General features: G+C 42.0%; 1 long non-coding RNA gene and 1 other non-coding gene across 2 annotated transcripts in view; one reads left to right on the forward strand and one right to left on the reverse strand.

Moving 5' to 3' along the window:
• The window catches only part of LOC148669316 (uncharacterized), a 209,257-nt gene that overhangs the window by 5,528 nt on the left and 184,441 nt on the right, over nt 1–19,288 (reverse strand). The window lies entirely within an intron of this gene.
• trnam-cau (transfer RNA methionine (anticodon CAU)) lies at nt 11,235–11,306 on the forward strand. Its single transcript has one exon. It is a non-coding gene; the product is annotated as a tRNA-Met (tRNA).

Raw genomic sequence — 19,288 nt, forward strand, 5'->3', positions numbered from 1 at the left:
ACAGCTCAGGTCTCTGCACAGGAGCTAAGCTGCCCCCATCTCCTCTGCTCTGCGGCTCCTGTGGAGTGGAGTCCTGCCTGGAGCCGTGTTTGCAGGCGGCAGCTCCCCGCGCCCTGTCTGTGCGTCGTGTCCAAGAGCTCCTGGGAGGAAGAGAGAGCCCTCCCACTCGGGGGCTTTTCCACGGTCTGTGTGAGGAGGGGCGGGTGTGTCCAGTAGCTTATCGAGCGGAAGCCTGGGGCGGCGGAGAGCTGTGATCGTGCAGACCTTGAGGTGTCACCTCTTTGTCTGCTTTCCCGCCCCCCCTCCGCCCAAGCTCTGCTCCAAAGTAGCCCGGCAACCCCTCACACCTGCACGTGTCACAACCTAAGGTGTGGTCATGAGACACCCATGGGGTGTCGTTCTGTTCTTGCTAATTGTTTCCTGCCCGTCGCAGGCAGGAGTCCATGCGAGGAAGATGCGCTGGACAGAGCTCAGAGGGCGCACCTGGGTGGCTTTCCTTCAGAGTGACGTTCCTGCAACACTCTCCCGCTACTCTTGGTACGCTCATGCTGCAACACAGGAAGGCTGGAGACTGAAGATCTAAAGGTCCCTGGTTCGATCCCGGGTTTCAGCATACTGTTTCATCGCGCCCTTTGTTCCTCTCTCCAGCGCCCCCTTCTTAAAGTGACGCGTCCCTTTCTCAGCCCGAAACGCAAGCGAGACACCAGCAGCGGTCAGGGCGAGCTCTGTCGGCTCAAAAGCAGCGCAGGACCTGCAAGAACAACAGAAAGATTAGCATCCAGCGGGGGCCTCTTAGTGAGCCCAAGATCTCATCAAGAATCGGCTCCAGCAACAGGGCTGGGGAGGGGTCAGCTGCTCCTAGTAAGCAGGGAAACTAGAGCCCTCGGTTGTGGTGAGTTGGACAATCGAGGGGCAAGCAGTAGACTCCAACAGAGTGAAGCGATCTCGAGATCAAGTAATGGAACGTGCTATTGGGGTTTGTCCAGTGGTTGACATAAAGATAGCAGGAGTTTCTACGCCCTGTTTGTTGGATACCGGAAGTCAAGTTAGCACTGTAACAGAGGAGTTTTTCAGAAAGCATTTGTGTGGGGAGGATGAGGATATGTTGAAAACTGCTGGCTGGCTTAGGTTAACTGCAGCATGGATTAGAAATTCCCTATTTGGGATATTTGGAGTTAGACATGGAAGCATTAGGCCTGACAATCCCTGACTGTGGGTTCTTAGTGGTGAAGGATCCCCACAACAATCAGAAGTCTATTCCAGGAATAATAGGTATGAATATAATAAGTCAGTGTAAACAGTTGGTCCATTCTGAATTTGATACAGTGTTGGGGGGGAAATTGGACTCTGATTGGGGACAGGTATTTCAGAAAATTTAGACAGGTAATGTGGAGAAGAAGGCTGTTACTAGGGTAGCCGGTAAAGGTACAATACATGTGCCTGCATGGTCGGTGGTCACCCTCATGGTAACAGGTAGTCCAAAACCATCAGAGAAGAACATGCAGATGTTACTTGAGCCATTAAACATACCACTGCCAGGAGGCCTCCTTGTTGTTCCCACTTTGATAGAGGGTCATAAACATCACCGGTATAGGTAGTTAACCTCTCTGCAGAGGATGTGTGGCTTCCTCCTGGAACTCGGCTGGGTGTCTTGTCAATAGTGGAGGGTGCCAGTAGTGCATCAGATTATGAAGTGAAGTTCCAACGGGTGTCTGCTGATGTAGAACAAGTGACGGTGGATGTGAAAGATGCACAGTATTCTCCCAGTGTGTTGTCAGTGTTAGACCAGTTAGATATTGAAGGCTCTGCAGAGCAGCAGGCAGAGTTACGTGCATTACTATCTAGGTATGTAGACATCTTTGCCCTGGAGGAGGAAGATTTAGGGTATACGGATAATGTTACGCATGAAATCCATCTAGTGGATGATGTTCCAGTGACACAGCCCTATTGTCGTATTCCTCCGACGCAATACAGGGAAGTTAGGGAGCACATCTCAAAGCTCTTGAAAAAAGGGGTCATACAGGAGAATAGTAGCTCACATGCTTCTCCTGTTGTCATAGTGAAGAAAGCAGATGGCGATATCCGCTTGTGTGTAGACTACCGGAAATTAAATCAGAAGACAAAAACAGAGACGCATTCCCTTTACCTCGCACTGATGAAAATTTTGATGCGTTGCAGGGTGCAAAATATTTCTCGACTATTGATCTGGCCAGTGGTTACCATCAGGTAGCAGTAGATGAGCGAGACTGGCATAAGACGGCCTTTACAACACCTTTTGGGCTATTTGAATACATTAGAATGCCAATGGGAGCCTCTAATGGGCTAGCCACTTTTCAGAGATTAATGCAGGCAACTATGAATTATTTGATTTTTCAGATTGTGTTGGTTTATTTAGATGACCTTCTTGTATATTCTAAAACGTTTGAGAAACATCTGGGGAGGTTGAAAATGGTCTTAAAACGCCTTAAGGAAATGGGTCTTAAAGTGAAATTGGAAAAATGTCATTTCCTGAAGCAGAAAGTTAAATTTTTAGGACACCAGATTTCGGCTGAGGGGATAGGAACTGATACTGATAAGATTTCAGCTGTGGAGAAGTGGCCTGTGCCCTCTACCTTGAAGGAACTAAGATCTTTCCTTGGTTTCTGTGGCTATTACAGAAGGTATATAGAGAGGTTTTCCAAGATTGCAGGCCCACTCCATGATTTGGTCAATGGTTACTTGAAGGTGGGAAGGCCACACAAAGCCAATCAGATGCTTCCCTCATGTTGGAATTCAGAGTGTCAGAGTGCATTTGAAACTTTAAAAGAAAAGCTTACCAGTGCACCAGTACTTGGATTTGCTGATTCCGCAAAGCCATTCATTTTAGAAACAGATGCGAGCAGTCATGGTCTAGGAGCTGTCCTCTATCAATATCAAGCTGACAGAAAACGAGTGATTTCTTATACAAGCAGACGACTTAGAAATGCAGAAAAGAATGACAAGAATTATAGCAGCATGAAACTCAAACTTCTGGCTCTCAAATGGGCAGTGGGTGAAAGATTTTGTGGCTATTTACTAGGTTCCCGGTTTATGGTAGTGACTGATAATAACCCACTATGTCATCTTCAGACTGCGAGGCTCGGGGCCATTGAGCAGAGATGGGTTTCTCAGTTACCGGCATTCAATTTTGATGTCCAGTATCGCCCGGTCGGGCGAACACAGCAGCAGATGCCCTGTCTAGGCAGCTGTTAGCAGGGGAGCCAGAAGCAGATCCGGAAGACCTGCGGTTTGATAATTGTGTGGCTATTTGTAATAGGATGTCACGAGGAACAGTCCTTGACACAGATCTAGTGACCGCTGGACTGACCAGTTGTAAGGTAGACAGATTAGAGCTCTTGACACAGGAACATGTCCAGTGAATTATGGGGGTCAGGGGAATACTCCCACTCTCCCTGGATATAGTTAGGATGAGTTGCTGATGTTTCAGAATCAAGACCTGGTGCTGAGTGTGTTTAAAACCTTTTGGGATAGAAAGAGAAAACCAAGCTTTAAAGAACAGAGTAGTCTGCCAAAACCAGTCAAGGTATTACTGAAACAGTGGAATAGAGTCAGAGAGAGGGATGGGTTGTTGTATCGAGTGATAGAGGATGCGAGACATGGTGAGTGTTTTCAGTTGCTCTTACCAGCATGTCTAAGAAACCAGGTGCTTGAGTGTGTACATGACAATATGGGACATCAAGGCATAGAGCGTACATTTCAGCTTTTCAGACAGAGGTGTTTTTGGGGAGGCATGTATGATGATGTGGAGTCTTGGGTGAAGAGATGTCAGCGTTGTGTGCTAACTAAGATGCCTCAGCCCAGAATCCAGCCGCCTATGCAGTCTTTCCTTGCCTACAGGCCCCTTGAAGTAGTGGCGGTCGATTTCACACTGCTTGACCCAGCATCAGATGGTTGTGAGAATGTTTTGGTGATCACCGATGTCTTTACCAAGTTAACCCAGGCCTTCCCGACATGTGATCAAAAGGCGGATACTGTAGCGAAGGTGCTTTTACGGGAGTGGTTCATGACATACGGTGTGCCTGAACGGTTGCATTCAGATCAGGGCCATAACTTTGAGAGTGAGGTGATTGCGGAGTTGTGTAGATAGGACGGAGTCAAGAAGAGCCGTAGGACACCCCATCATCCTACTGGGAATGCGCAATGCGAGCGGTTTAATAGAACCTTGCATGACCTGTTGTGTACACTTCCGGCTGACAAGAAACGTCGGTGGCGAGAGCATTTACCGGAGTTGGTTTATGCCTATAATGTGACACCCCATGCGACTACAGGGTATTCACCATACTATCTCCTTTATGGGGTAAAGCCATATCTTCCAGTTGATGCTCTGCTTGGGCAGGAGCAGGTTGTGAATCCGAAGGTGGACTGGTTAGTCGTGCACCAGGAAAGGTTGAGGGATGCTCACAAAAGAGCGAGCAGCGGAAAGGACTGTCACACAGAGAGACAAGGTTTACTGTCCACCGATCAGTGTAGGTCAGTTGGTGTATCTTAGAAATAGACCTCTGGGTCGTAATAAAATCCAAGATGCTTGGGGACCTACTGTTTACTGTGTGCTTGAGGTACGAGGGACAACTTACACTGTGGAACCTATCGAAGGTGGACTAGTTAAGAGGTTAAATAGGGTTAATATTAGGCCTTGTGTGCATGAGAGAGCAGCCTCAGTCCCTACTCCTCGTAAGGGGGTCAAGACTACCGGCCTTGGTTCTAGGGTGATTTCGCACTCGGAGTCTGACTCCAAAAGTTCAGAGGATGGAACTGAAGGGGTACTGTTGATGGAGGAGATGAATCCGGGCTTAGATTCTGATAGGGAGGTAGACAAGCCAAAGATGAGTCCCGATCATAGGGATCTAGTAGAGACTGTTGACGTGGTGCATACTGCAGAAGCTGACGATTCTGTCTGGGAAGCTGCACCAGTGAGCCCAATAACAGCTTTGCATCGAAGTAAAAGACAGAAAGCAGGGGTACATTCAAACCCACACCATGAGCCGAGGTCAGTCTTGGGATCTATGGAAATGAGTTCAGCAGTTGTTTCGTAAACACCGGCTCAAGGGTGTTTTTAGAAGGTTTGAAAGAGCTTAAAATGATGTATGGCGTCACCGAGGACGTTGACGCATAAGCAGGGGAGAGTGTAACCGGGTGGTTACGGAGTGGATATTTGAAATCTGACACTGAAATTGGTAGCTGTCGCTTTAAGACATGCACGTATGTGTGAAGTCAGTGCGCCAGTAATTGTGGAAGTGGACATCGTGAAGTTGAGCTTGGTGTGTGGCTCCGTGTGATGTGAATGCAGAGGTAAATGTTCAGAATTAAGTTGATGGTGTAGCTATCAAAAATGAAGTTTGGAAATCCTTGAAAGAGATGTATATTGTTGATATATGAGGGGAGGGTGACATATTAGTTAGACAAAATTGGTGGATGTTTAGGGATGAAGTGATCCCGACTCCCATGAGGTTCCAGTGCTGTGTGAGTGGGTTAGCAGGAATAATGTCCGTAACGGTAAATGGTCATACATTTTTGTTAGTTTGCATTTCTTTAACCATTGTTTGTGGAGGAAATGATTTGTTTTGTTCTTTGAGAATTACCTTATTCTGTTTAACTTGTTCAGAGCGTTTTAAAAGAAGACTGTGATATTCTGTGCGTCTTGGATTAGACGAGATTAAAGGGTGAGTAGTTTTGTTTTTTTTATATTTCTGTGATGTAATGGGACCAATGAAGAATGTGGCATTCAGACTAATGTGGAGTATTTCTTTCTTTAGGGAAATTGCCACTACCGTGTTTTTTCTTTGTTTTTGTTATTTTAGTAGCACTTTGTGCATCCTGGTGTATATCTCCATGTATATCTATGTGAATCTTTCGGGTTAAAGGTTATACTGCATCCAATCTAAGTTCTGTACCAGAAAATAATACAACCACTAATTTTTATGATTTCATGCAGATCCAGAATAAAAAGAATCCCCATTTGAGTTTATTGTAGTACGGTGTGTTCTTTCCCGGGCTACAATAATAATAATAATACTAATAATTATTATTATTATTGCTTACACTTATATAGCGCTTTTCTGGACACTCCACTCAAAGCACTTTACAGGTAATGGGAACTCCCCTCCACCACCACCAATGTGCAGCCCCACCTGGATGATGCGACGGCAGCCATACTGCGTCAGAACGCTCACTACACATCAGCTATCAGTGGGGAGGAGAGCAGATTAATGAAGCCAATTCATAAACGGGGATTATTAGAAGGCTATAACTGGTAAGGGCCAAAGGGAAATTTGGCCAGGGTGCTGGGGTTACACCCCTACTCTTTCGAGAGACGACCTGGGATTTTTAATGACCACAGAGTCAGGACCTCAGTTTTACTTCTCAGCCGACGGACGGCACCTGTTTACAGTTTAGTGTCCCCATCATTATACTGGGGCATTAGGACCCATATGGACCGTAGGGTGAGCTCCCAGCGACAAAAACCAGATGGTACTGTGTGTCGGGCTCGGCTGCGAGCAGGACAATGACTTCATGGGGACAAAGTAGAGAAAATCAAAACGGTTCTATAAAAGACCTGTGTCTGCTGTCAGTTCGCAGTCTGGACTCTAAGTCCACCGATCCGATTTCAAATCTCTCTAACACCTGAGCTGTGGCTTTTTTCAAGTAGTTATTCACGAGATCATTATGCTAATCATATAGATGAAACGTTTTATATATTCAGGTGGGTAGCTATGTCAGCATGCGTATCTGCAAAGGAACAAGTAATACTGTAGGTTTATTCCATGCTGAAAAGAGAAGAGAGAGAACAAACCTGAAGAAGGTTTCACAGCTGAAATGTTGTGTTTTCTCTCTTCTCTTTTCAGCATGGAATAAACATATTACTTGTTCCTTTAATATATTGTGCGGTTTAACTCAAAATGCTTTACTACTACACGAGAGGATTATAATATGGAGGATGAGACAAATTTATGATTTCTTGGAAGAAAATGTTTTTTCTTTGCATTCGAAATGAATTGAAACTTTAGCGCGACACACAAACCCTTTGTCTTTTTAAAAGATATAATATTTTTAAACAGACAGGTATAGAAATCGTTTTTTTCTTACTTAGAAATTTTGGCCGGGGGCGATGTATTACTCGTAGTGGCGCTGATGTCACTATGGGGCAGCTGGGCACCGTAAGATTAGGGCCAGTGATGTAATGATAACGCATCTGACTTTGGATCAGAAGATTGTAGTTTGACTCCTGCCTGGCTCATGTTGCTTTTTTAACACGGTACTGTCTGAAGATCAGCTCCTGCTCTGAGCTCAATAGCAAGCAAAACTGTGCGTAACAAAGCTGGCGAGCAGCTGAACATGTGCTCAGTAGTCAGTACGGTGCTGAGGGTTTAGTACTGGCGTTGTTCTAATTAGCACGAACTGCAATGGCTCTGAATCTGACCATTTCTATGGAAGCCCGTTTCCGCCAGGGAGTAAAAATAAAAACGCGCTATGGTATCTCAGAATTCCGACTTAGTAACTGAGAATTGCGACTTAAAAACTCAGAATTCCGACTTTATAGCTCACATTTGGGACTTCGAAATAACCCATATTTTATTATCTGTCCTTTGGTTATTGTAACGGATTCGGGTACCAGGGCTTGTGCCCTCGCCGCTCCCACCCTAGTTCGTGCCTCACTGTATTGGCTCGAACCCTGGTCTTGCCAGCTGAGCTAAAGAAGACCTTCTTTTTTAAGTAAAAAAGGACATACAATGGAAATATGTAAAATGTATAAGTTTCAGCTTTTATAATTGTGAATTCTTCTGGATGTGAAGTGTCTTTTTCTGTATCTTATTTAATATTCTATCTCCTTTTTTGTATTTCTGGTGTTTAAACTTTTTTTTAAAGCCCACCGTCCACTATTCCATCCGGGTACTATGGAAGCCTCACTGGCGGAAATGGGATTCCATAAAAAATAATGTAATTTGATTTTTATCAGGGCACTGTACAAGACAAGTCTTCAGGCCTATAGATCCTATGATCTTGTACGATTCATCAATATAGTGTAACGGAACGGCCAACATACATTTTGTAGTTCAGGTGGGTAGCTGCATCAGCATGCGTAGGCTGCAAATGAACAAGTAATAGGTTTATTCCATGCTGAAAAAAAGAAGAAAGAAAACACGTTTCGGCTGAAACGTTGTGTTTTCTTTCTTCTTTTTTTCATCATGGAATAAACCTATTACTTGTTCCTTTGCGACATACAATTTGTACGATCTGGTTGCAGTGATGACGGCACCGCCCTCCCCTGCGCATAACAGGGATGCTGGCCGCCGGACTAAAGAAAGTAGTCTTTAGCTCAGCTGGCAAGACCTGGGTTCGAGCCAATGCAGTAAGGCACGAGCTAGAGTGGGAGCAGCGTTTTTTTAACTCCCTGGCAGAAACGGGCTTTCATACATTTCAATTAGTCTGATCAGTGTAGGACAAGTTAATGTAGAACCATTGCTATGTCCGTCTCTTGTTTGTATATAAATGAATGTCTTTGACAACTTAATGTTAGCTTTCAATTTAGTTTTACGATGTAGGTCATGCGTTAACATATACACGAGCATACGAAATGTCTCACTCCTGATTCAGCTCATGCTCCATAGGAGAGAAGAGATTCCCCCTGCTTCTCGTACAATCATATCAGAACAGAAGCCCGTGTCACCCAGCTCTGATTCAAGAGCAACTCACATCTTTAGCCCCTTTTTTATTCGTGATCATAATTTTCTTAAGTTATGATCAATATTTAACTTTTTCTAAATAAAACGACAATAATCAAACATGCAGGCAGACTTTTGAAAAGTATTAGGAGTTGATAGGGTGCCCCTTTGGAATAGTCGTCAGAAAATGTGAGAAAAGGAAAGGTACGTACGCTTTCACACACATCATTAGAGATTGGAATCTGATTGTAAAAAAAACTACTACCTGTCTCCCCTTCATTTAACGGTGCTGTTGTTTTTTATTTTACATATTGTTAGCATTTTAATGAATTGTTAAAAAGATTGATACAAAAATCGCTAAATAAGAAAACGTAAAACCCCAACTGTAAGCAATTGACCATTCATATTCCTGAATTTTAAATCCCTGTGTTTATCTGTGTCCAAGTGCCTGGTGCAGCTATTTTGAAAGCAGAGTCTATGATTTATTGCGGAAGCGCATTGTTGCCACCCAGGAAAAAAAATCTTAATTAATAAATACCAAATTATCTCCTTATTACGAGATAGCAACGATGTCATATGGGTGTATGAACAAACTGTTACATTTGCAATGCCAGTACCTACAGGCTATCGAAAGGTTTGCTGGCACTGTGGGTTTAGTTTTCCCGACAATGTGCACGCTGAGAAATGCGCACGGACTGACTTTCTTCTCGCAATGAAAATGTTACCGTTTGTAGCTCATGTACACACAGATTTAACCATTAGCACACTCATATATATCTTGAATCAAGAACGAATGTGACCTAGAATCCATTGTACCGCTTCAAACTGAAAGTCAGATATTTAGTCTCAAAACTACATAACTCAGGATTTTTTTTCCTTGATGGCAGCATTGGCATCTGTTATTTAGATTCAACCACTGAAGAGGTTGGTTTTGTGTTTTTAGCTATTGAACATAACTGGTAAGTTTAAGTCAGTTCTTGTAACTCTTTCCGCTCGAAAGCGCTGTATTAATACCGGCGCACCTGTCTCCACAGGAAAGTTATTGCTGTTCCAAAACCAATGTACTGCAGCTTGTGGCCACGTGTTCCTGCTGTCAGCATGTGATACCATGTTCCTCCACCGCTAGAAATATTACTGCTCTAGTACAGTAGTAAAAGAGGAAACAAATGCAAACACCGTTTAGAAAAAACACACACGTCTCAGGCCTTAACCATGACAAGGATGGGATTTGAACCTAGACGAGCAGAGCACAATGGATTAGCAATCCAAAAAGTGACTCCTGTTTAATTTTCTTTTCGCTTGCTCGATTTGTAGGATGCTCCTCAATCCTTACAACCGATAAACAAAACGGCTTCATGTGCCACAGCATTCTGCTGCAGGTACGATTTGCACCGTGTATTGGGCGAACCCGAATGAAATATTTCAAATATGTGAAGAATTTCATGAAACCTGAAAAAAGATCACAGCCAATGTCAACAATTTAGAGCCTGTAGGCAGCTTCAACAGAAAAAACGATCTGAAGCCGCAATTCTTTCATAGAGTGTATTGTGACACTCTACGCTGTTGCTATTACTGCTACATCTGCTGCCGTTGCTTAAAACTCTACTCAGCGGGCAAGTAAAGTTGTACAAGGGATAGACTACTTTGAGCCATCCAAATTCCATTATGTGAATTTAAGCTTTTTTTTATTAATAATAGCATTAGTAATACAATGCGTGCTCAGAAACGTTACTTATTAGCTTATGAAACAACAGTGTTTCGACAATTTGCGGTCTTCAAAAAGTAAACGCTGAAGTTTTTATACTTCCTTGTGAGCAGATCACCTTTGATTTAGAAAAGGAAAACGTACTCCCCTGTTGCTTTCATTGCAATATCTGAATCGAGACCCAAGCGCTAAGAAAGCTGAATAACGCAAAAGACATATTTCAGATTTTAATTTAGATACACATTTTCTAATGCAGCTTTCATTACAAGACAGTCTATTTCTCGAAAGCGTGTTATGTAAAAAGAGAAAAACGAAAATATATGGATGACAATATTTAAAAGATGAAGATTTTACTTTTGAGAAATTGTCATTTTATGTATCTAGACGCTTTTCAACCGCTGGTTTTGGAACTTTGCTGTGCTTCCTGCATCATTTTCAGTGTTATAAAGTGGGTGTAGAGGGAGCGATCACTGTAGAACAGTTGATAGGTTGGAGCTGTTCAGACTACTCTTGTTATTTCTCAAATGCTTCCATCATTTTTCTTTCACGCTACGACGCGAGTGTGTACATGTGTTTGGTTTTCGTTTCACTGATTCTCATTGAAGATTTGGGAATTAACGACGAAAGAATCAGTTGCCTCGGAAAGCAGAAGATTTGGTTCACAACGATCTTGAAGACACGCCCATGTAGTGCAGCGTGTGATATTTGTACTATAAAAGACCAAGTGCTAAAAGTGATGTCTGCGTTTACCGTTTAGACTTTTCATCTCGGGCGCACTTTTAGAAAGCAAAGATAGAGCAGTTGTGTTGAATCACACTATGACAGCTGTTAGCAGAGTGGCGCAGCGGAAGCGTGCTGGGCCCATAACCCAGAGGTCGATGGATCGAAACCATCCTCTGCTATACACACCGTCAGTCTAATGAAGTGAATTAGAACTGATTTTTTTCTCTCGTTTGTGTGCAAGCTTCACACTTACTGTATTCGTTAATCTTTACCAATAGCAGATGCCCAAATGTATCTTTGGTTGTTCTGAGATCCTTGATAGTTTTCTCAAATCCTTCAAATGAACATCCATATCAAAGCAATTATGTTTATATTTATTACAATTAAGGTACATATACAAAATATCAACGCACATTTGTATAATACTCATTTAATAATGATTGTCAAGTTCTCCAACAAATCTGTGTTCTAATTTAAAAATATTTTTGCTAAGGATACAACGGGTGTATAAATGAATTCTCCTGACAGCCAGTTGAAGATAAAATTCCACACGTGAAAATGGTTCTCTTGGACATTTACTGAGGTACTTAATTGTTTACTTGTAGTTCCAAGCGAGTAAAATGCAAATTTCAAGAGGGTTTGCAAAGAAATCCCATCAAGTTTAAGCAGAAATTATGGTTACAGCAGAACAATCTGAAGCACATCCCTGAGTGGGTTTGAACCACCAGCCCTTTGTTTAACAACTGCACAGAAACACACTCCCATTGCTTTTTGCCATTTGCACATTTGTAGTTAAAATAAAATACTGACATTTTCCTGCCAGCCAGCAGTATTTCTCCTGCACTGACCATGAATAACCAATAACTTTATTTCATCTTTCGCAGGCTGTAATCTACAGAAAAGGAAATGAATACTTGTATTAAGCTAAATCAAGCCGAAGGAAATGCACTGCCGTTGTTTTTCTCCACTTTTCGTTAAAAGGAGAAAAATCACTGGCATTTTCCTGCGGTATTTCTTCGGTCCTGATAAGCAAGACTTGTATTTTATCTTTTATAAGTTCAGAAACAACTTGTTCCAGAAAAGAAATGAACACTTGCTTCAAAGTAAATCAAGACGTATGTCTCTCTCGCTGCGTGTGCTCTTATCTGTCCATCTCTCTCTCCTCTTCTCTCTGGCAGTCTGTGCAGAGTATCTGAAGGGGATGTAACACCACTTGGCAAAGAAGAAAAATTCTGGACAGAATAAAAAAAAAAAACATTATTCTCTTCTCAGTCAGATTCACAGCTTAGACACACACTCAGACAGAAGCTCAACTCCGTACTGCTCTCTATCCTCACAATCCACAACCAGAAGATATTCAGACGATCAGTGCTGCTACATGAACAATATCAGACAGAACAGCCTGGACTCAAGTCACATCTCCCCCTTTTCTCCTATCTCCCAGTCCTCTTAGAGACATAAAAGAGCTCCTGGTTCTCCTCTCTGTGAACTGGGCTCAGGGGTCACTGATCTGGCAGCTGTGGGCTCTGTTCCAGGGCAGAAGCAAGAAGCTTCTATTAACCCTTTCCAGGACTTCCAGTCCTTCAGTATTACTTTCTTTACTGTATATCAGCCTCCAAACATGTTTTTTTAAGTGTTTTATAACACAAGTGAGTGTGTAATTATATTAGTATTTATGTAATAAACACCAGTATTGACACTCTGATCAGTATATTGATTATTAGTAGCCAATGGGCCGATGGTCGTGACTACAATAGTGACCAGTTGACCAGTCTGTATCTCTGAGCAGTGCTCTGGTGATTCTACACCAGCCCTGGGATTCAGCTGCTCTCACAAGTGTCTCACAGACAGTCTTATAAATGTACAATTAGATGAAGTCTTGTAACAGTTATACAGTTAATTTAAATCATCAGACTATCTATAGAGCTGAGAGCTGGGTGGAAATAAAACCAGGATACACATTTTAACCTCCAGGAACATGAGTCTGATCCTCCTGGCTTCTATACTCTGATGATTCGTGTAAAACCCTTAAAAGCGCTTATTTCAGGGACTCGTGCTCGTTCTCTACTGCTCCACATGGGTACGCTTTGTAACGCATTAATCTGTGAAGTAAACTTTTTTTTTCTGTTTAATGAATTTCATTCCTCTGTTTGTCGCTCTCCTCCTCCAACTGTTAGAAATCGCCTCTCTTCACAGCCCGGTTTGTTTTGGGGGAGATGTTATATTTGTATGAAAAGCCCTCCGGGCTCCGGACAGAAGTCTCCTCCAGCAGAGACGCGCTCTTTTTTTTATTAAACGTATAGAATTTACAAATATAACTACAACCAGAGGATCAGAAACAGGTACAAGAGAAGAAAACACAACAGAAAAAAAAAATTAACCACCAGAAATAATGAAGTAAATTATGTGATCAAATTGTATTTTTACATATATGTTTTCCTGGCTTTATTATTTCTCAATTATTTATAGAATTTAGTGTTTCAACATACATCCGTTTCCTGTATAAAATAAAAATCAGCACTCACTTTTTTACAAAACAAAAAAATCGCTTTTCTTTTTGCAACATTTCGAGTACCTCTGGCATTCCTGAAAAAGACACACAAAAGCAGCAGAGACGCACTCTGTCTGTCAGAATATCTAAAAAACAGTTAATTAATAATAATAATAATAATAATAATAATAATTGCTTACACTTATATAGCGCTTTTCTGGATACTCCACTCAAAGCGCTTTACAGGTAATGGGGACTCCCCTCCACCACCACCAATGTGCAGCATCCACCTGGATGATGCGATGGCAGCCATAGTGTGCCAGAGCGCTCACCACACATCAGCTATCAGTGGGGAGGAGAGCAGAGTAATGAAGCCAATTCATAGATAGATAGGGTTAATAATGTTCGATCTGAAATTAAAAAATGATTATTCATATTATTATTTAGGTAACTGTATCCTAGAGCTAGAAAATGATATTTCAAGTTCATAAATGTATGTAAGTAACAGTTTGAATGCATTTTTCCAGTGTTTATAAATCATAAGAATGGTAACAGCGGCGACAGGCACTCCGTCACTGCACGCATCTAAGTGTCTCGCATTTGTCACAGAGTGAGGTGTGATGTCACAGGTCTCTGAGTGTTTGGTGTCTATAAGTGTGTGTCTGTGTGTCTGTGAGTATGCGTAGTGTCTGTTTCTGTGAATGCATGCCTGTGAATGTGTGTGTATGGTGTGTGTCTGTGAGTGTGTGGTGTCTGTCAGTGTGTAGTTTTATATTTGTAAGTGTATGTGTTGGTATGTCTGTTAGTGTGTGTAGTGCCTGCGTCTATGTGAGTATTAATGATGATAGCATGTGTGAGTGTATATATGTGAGTGTGTAAGTGTCTGATTGTGTGTATAAATGTGTGATGTGTCTGTGAGTGTAAATGTGTGTGAGAGTGTAGGTGTACAGTATATCTATCAGTGTGTGTGAATGTGTGTGTAGGTGGGCTTGGGTTCCACTGATGTGTCTGACAGAAGTGACCCATCAACAGGTGTTGAGTTCCAGAGCCGCTTGCAAATAAAAACACTTTCTAGAGTCCAGGCCAACATCCAGAGAGCTGTGAGTTCTCTGTTTTTATCAGTATTAGTAATAATGACAGAAGTAATTCCCACGCAAATGATTATTAACCAAGACAGACATCAGAAAATATCGCCTTTGCAATGATGTCACTCCTCTTCTTCATGAATTTTCTTTAATGACAGGACTTTTCTGTGTCTGAGTGTCTGCTGCAAATAGTGCGACAAGCCATTTCTCTCCAATATTTTCTGGTGCGGTTATTTATCGCATACAAAATATTATTCTCATTAAGAATATTTTACCTGCAAAGTCACAGTGAAACTGCTATAGCGAATGAACTTTTTATGAGTGGAAAACATTCAGAAGACTTAATGGCTCCAGGGAAGGCTTGAACTTATAACCTCAGCATGACTCCACTGTGCACAGCTGTATAAATAACACAGCCTGACTGATTGTGCCACTAGACCTGTGTAAGGCAGGCTTTTACACAGATTGTAAAACTGGCACAAATGCAGAGTGAAACATGGGGTTTTGGATGTGGATACATCTCCACATGGGGCATGAGAGCTTGCCATGCACACCTTCATGAAGACTCCTTTAATTGTCAAAGTGCCTCCTTTGCATAGAATAGTAGCACCAACATTAAGAGAAAGGATGAGAAGTGGCTTTTATCAAGCTATTGCAGTGTTTGTTTGACAGGATCCTTGTGTGCTGAACTGGCCTCTGAAGAAGTGTAGTGCAGTAAAGGAGAAGGTTTGTGTCACTCAAGACCGTCACAGAACAATACAATTACAATACTTTTATGAGAGTAAATATTACTGGTGAAACACAGTTTTTATAATGGTGAAAACAGGAGCACCTTCTCTATATTTTTGACTGAAATATTTAAACGACAAGAAATACTATCACTATGCAATTCATTAATGCAATTGAGCTCCTCTAAATGTTCTAGTCTGATGAAACAATGCATAGAATTAGGTGACAATATCGGAATTAATATCGGAAAGATAAAGTTTCAGCAACAAAAATGCGCTCGGAAATATTTTACAAATATTTTACAAGAAAGAAACCTTACATTCACCTTAAACCTTAGCAGAGAACAGTAGGACAGATAGTTAGTGTCACTGGACGCTGCGTCAGAGAGGCTGATCTCTTCTCCCTCATTATGCAGGCTTACCCACTCATGATGAACTGTCCTCCAGTGATAGTCAGCTGCCATCACAGACTCAGACTTCAGACTCAGTTCATGTACATATTATACCTTAATTGTACCTGCCACTGCATTACAATAATTTGATTAAAACAACTGCTAAACAAACAATTATCAAATATATCTTTCCTTCTTTTAGCAGATAAAAAAATAAGTATTTATTCCTTTCCTCTCCTACCAGTCTTTGCAAGCCACCCAGTTTTCTCTGAGCCAGTGTGAGGTATGAGGCAGTCAGGGCTAACACAGCCGAGCACTCTAAAGAGCTGGATTAAAGCTCCAGACTCTTTGGGGACGTAAGTTGGAATCCCACTGCTGCCAAATATCTCCAACTATCTGTGTTAAGAAGCACTTAATTTTTTGTTGTTACATCCCTTTGATTTAAACCAATTTCATACCAATACATTTAAATAACCACACTGTTCTTACGGCATGGCTTTGTCTGGCAAAAAAATAACATGACATCTCCTTTAAAACACACATTTTCTACAGAGGGAAAAGGAGAACTCGTGCCATTCAAGCGTGATGTCATTTTCTCACGCTCATTTTTAGATGCTTGTGATCGAATCTATGATCCTTATGAGTGCGCTCACCCTCCATAAAGGTACCACAGATATAATGTGCCACGTTTTCAGAGAATTGCTTTAAATACAGGTCAGAAGAAGGCGACAAAATGTCCGCTAGGCAGTTCAGCGATGTCAACGGTGTTCTCTGTTGTTTAGGTGTAGAGTGCCAGCCGTTACAACCAGGAACCACACAGTTTCAGGCATCAAAAAGACTTCCCCAAAACCCTGATCCTCTTCTTACTCCGATGATGGCATTCAGACATTTCCTGCAACAAAGCCATGATATGGTCTTCAACAACACACGTGAAAAGCTTGTTCCCTACCCCTGCAATCCTTCTCAAAGAAGGACCAAGTGTGCTCAGTGTTAAATGCACTGTTCATTATTAATAATAATAATAAACTTTACTTTATATAGCACCTTTAAAGGTGGCTTCTCAAAGCACTTTGCAGAATGAGAACAATACAATGAAAAAATACACAAGATAAGCAGGATGAGAATACACAGTTAAAGGAGACAGTAGATGGTGGTACTAAATACAGTAGGAGCAAAGGGGTAAAGAATAGTTAATTAAAGGCTCTTCTAAAGAAGGAGGCTCTGAGTCTGGATTTGAAGGAGTTTAGACAAGGTGACTCTCTGATATCCTTAGGGATAGAGATCCAGAGGTTGGGGGAATAACCGGAGAAGGCCCTGTCACCCATAGAGTGTAGACAGGCTTGGGGAACAGATAGGAGACCAGAATTAGAAGAGCCAAGCTTGCGAGGTGGGGAGTAGGGCAATAAGAGCTCAGACAGGTACTGAAGTGCCAAGCCATGGAGAGGCTCATAGGTGAGCATGAGGATTTTGAAGTCGACATGAAACTTGACAGGAAACCAGTGCAAGGACTACAGGATAGGAATAATGTGATGACTGACCAGGTCCAGTGCTAATTTCTCTCTTGCGGCCGCTGGTTCATTTTCGACTGTCAACTCAGAAGAAGTCCTCTATTTGACTTGATCAACACCAATCCCTAGAGGATTTCGAAAGGCTGAATCAAAATAACATGTGACTCTGGGGGGACTCCAACCCACAACCTTTGAATGACTTCATTCTATTAACATCTAGAAGTCCAACACGCCCTCCATTGCGCCACAGAGCCAACACTTGTGCTAAAACGTAAAACACCTGCTGAAAGCTGTAACACATGCATATCCTTTCATCCTTATATTGAGCTCCATAAATATTGGCAGTGATTGGCCTGCTGTTTATGAATAGATACCACTGGGATTCACACCCAGGATCTCTTGTTTTTTAGTCAGGCACACTAACCAGCTAAGCCATGGCACCAAACATGCAAAATGTTATCTACAGCTTCAAACATCTGTGAGAAACAGGCAGCTTTGCAGTGTTACACCTGCTGGCTCAAAAGGTTAACCTTTTCAAAGATGAAGATCGGGAGAGGATTTCTTTGTCAATTCAATCAAACGTTTCAGAAATGCTGAAAGATTGGTGTGATTCATGCGCAGCGCGGGTTCTCGTTTGCTTACAAATAGAATTAATTTCTTACTCCAATCTACTCAACTTCAATTTTTGCTAATCATTTTGTTTAATTGCTTCCTACTGTATACTGTGCTGATTACTGCACTGTTCAATTTACCAGTTGATTTTCATTTCTTGTTTTGTAAGACAAAGAGGCTGTTCAAAATGTTACCTCACACTTCAGCCACTCTTTTATTTCCAAAGGCGCAGAGAGAGATACTACAACAGGTAACACCCCGTGAGAAATATCATGAGCATCTGTAAAACCTCTCTACCTGCCCACTCCCCACACCGACGTGTGTGAGGAGGGTTTTAAAGGGACATTTTGAAGTGTAGAAACATTTTATCGTTCCGTAATTTTCTGTGCAGTTTGTTCCCCTTCAACTCTGCCCAACAACAGAGGTAATGTTTAATACGACAAGAGTAAAGGCACACTGCACATCTGCAAAAGACCACATCCGAGTTTAGTTACAGCAACATCAGAGATTGAAAGGTACAGTAGGTAGTTTTAGATCACTTTTTTATTCAAGTTTCAAGCAACCCTGAATACCTTCTCAAGAAAAATTTGAGAATCCCAGCTAAATCCAGTACGATAGCTGCACTGATCTACAGTATACAGTTAGAACACTGTTTGTGCGTTAAAAGAAGACACACAGCTCAGGGCATTTCTAAAACAGGAATTACACATTTCGGAATGCACCCTCCTTTATAAATTAAATAAAAGGTCTGAAGTCTGCTCCAAAGAAGAACTATATTCAGAGCTGCCAAAGAAGTTGAGATTTCACCAAGTGACAGGAAATATCTCAGAAAACAAAGGTACAGTCGTTTCCATGTCGGATAAGAGCTAAAGCCCAGCGTTCTTTGATCGAGTAATGTGAGGAAGGAATGTGCTGTAGAAGGTAGTGTGGCTGAGCGGTCTGAGGTGCTGGATTTTAAGCTCCAGTCTTTTCGGAGGCATGGGTTCAAATTCCGCTGCTGCCAGGTTCTTCTATGTTAAGACCTTGCTTCCGATGAGAATTTAATCAGTTAAGAATTTATTCGACAGTCTGTCGAGAGATTGAGATATCTTTCAAGATAGTCTTTGTCAGCTCAACATCAAGGCAGAAAAAGGTTTAATTTGTCTTCTCAACAGAAATGCTCATTGACTCTTTCAGCTTCATGCGGGGAACAACTTTTCAGTCAGTGCGAATCGTAGTGTGCTGTCAATTCCATTTAATATTGCTTTTGGCTTGCATTCAGCTTTTGTCAGTGAAACTCGAATGTTCTGCTTTTTCACACCGAATTGTCAGCAGGAGTACAGTTTATGAAATTTTTGCACACAGC

The sequence above is a fragment of the Lepisosteus platostomus genome, chromosome 5 (genome assembly GCF_059453375.1).
Source record: "Lepisosteus platostomus isolate fLepPlt1 chromosome 5, fLepPlt1.hap1, whole genome shotgun sequence".
In the NCBI taxonomy this organism is placed as follows: Eukaryota; Metazoa; Chordata; class Actinopteri; order Semionotiformes; family Lepisosteidae; genus Lepisosteus; species Lepisosteus platostomus.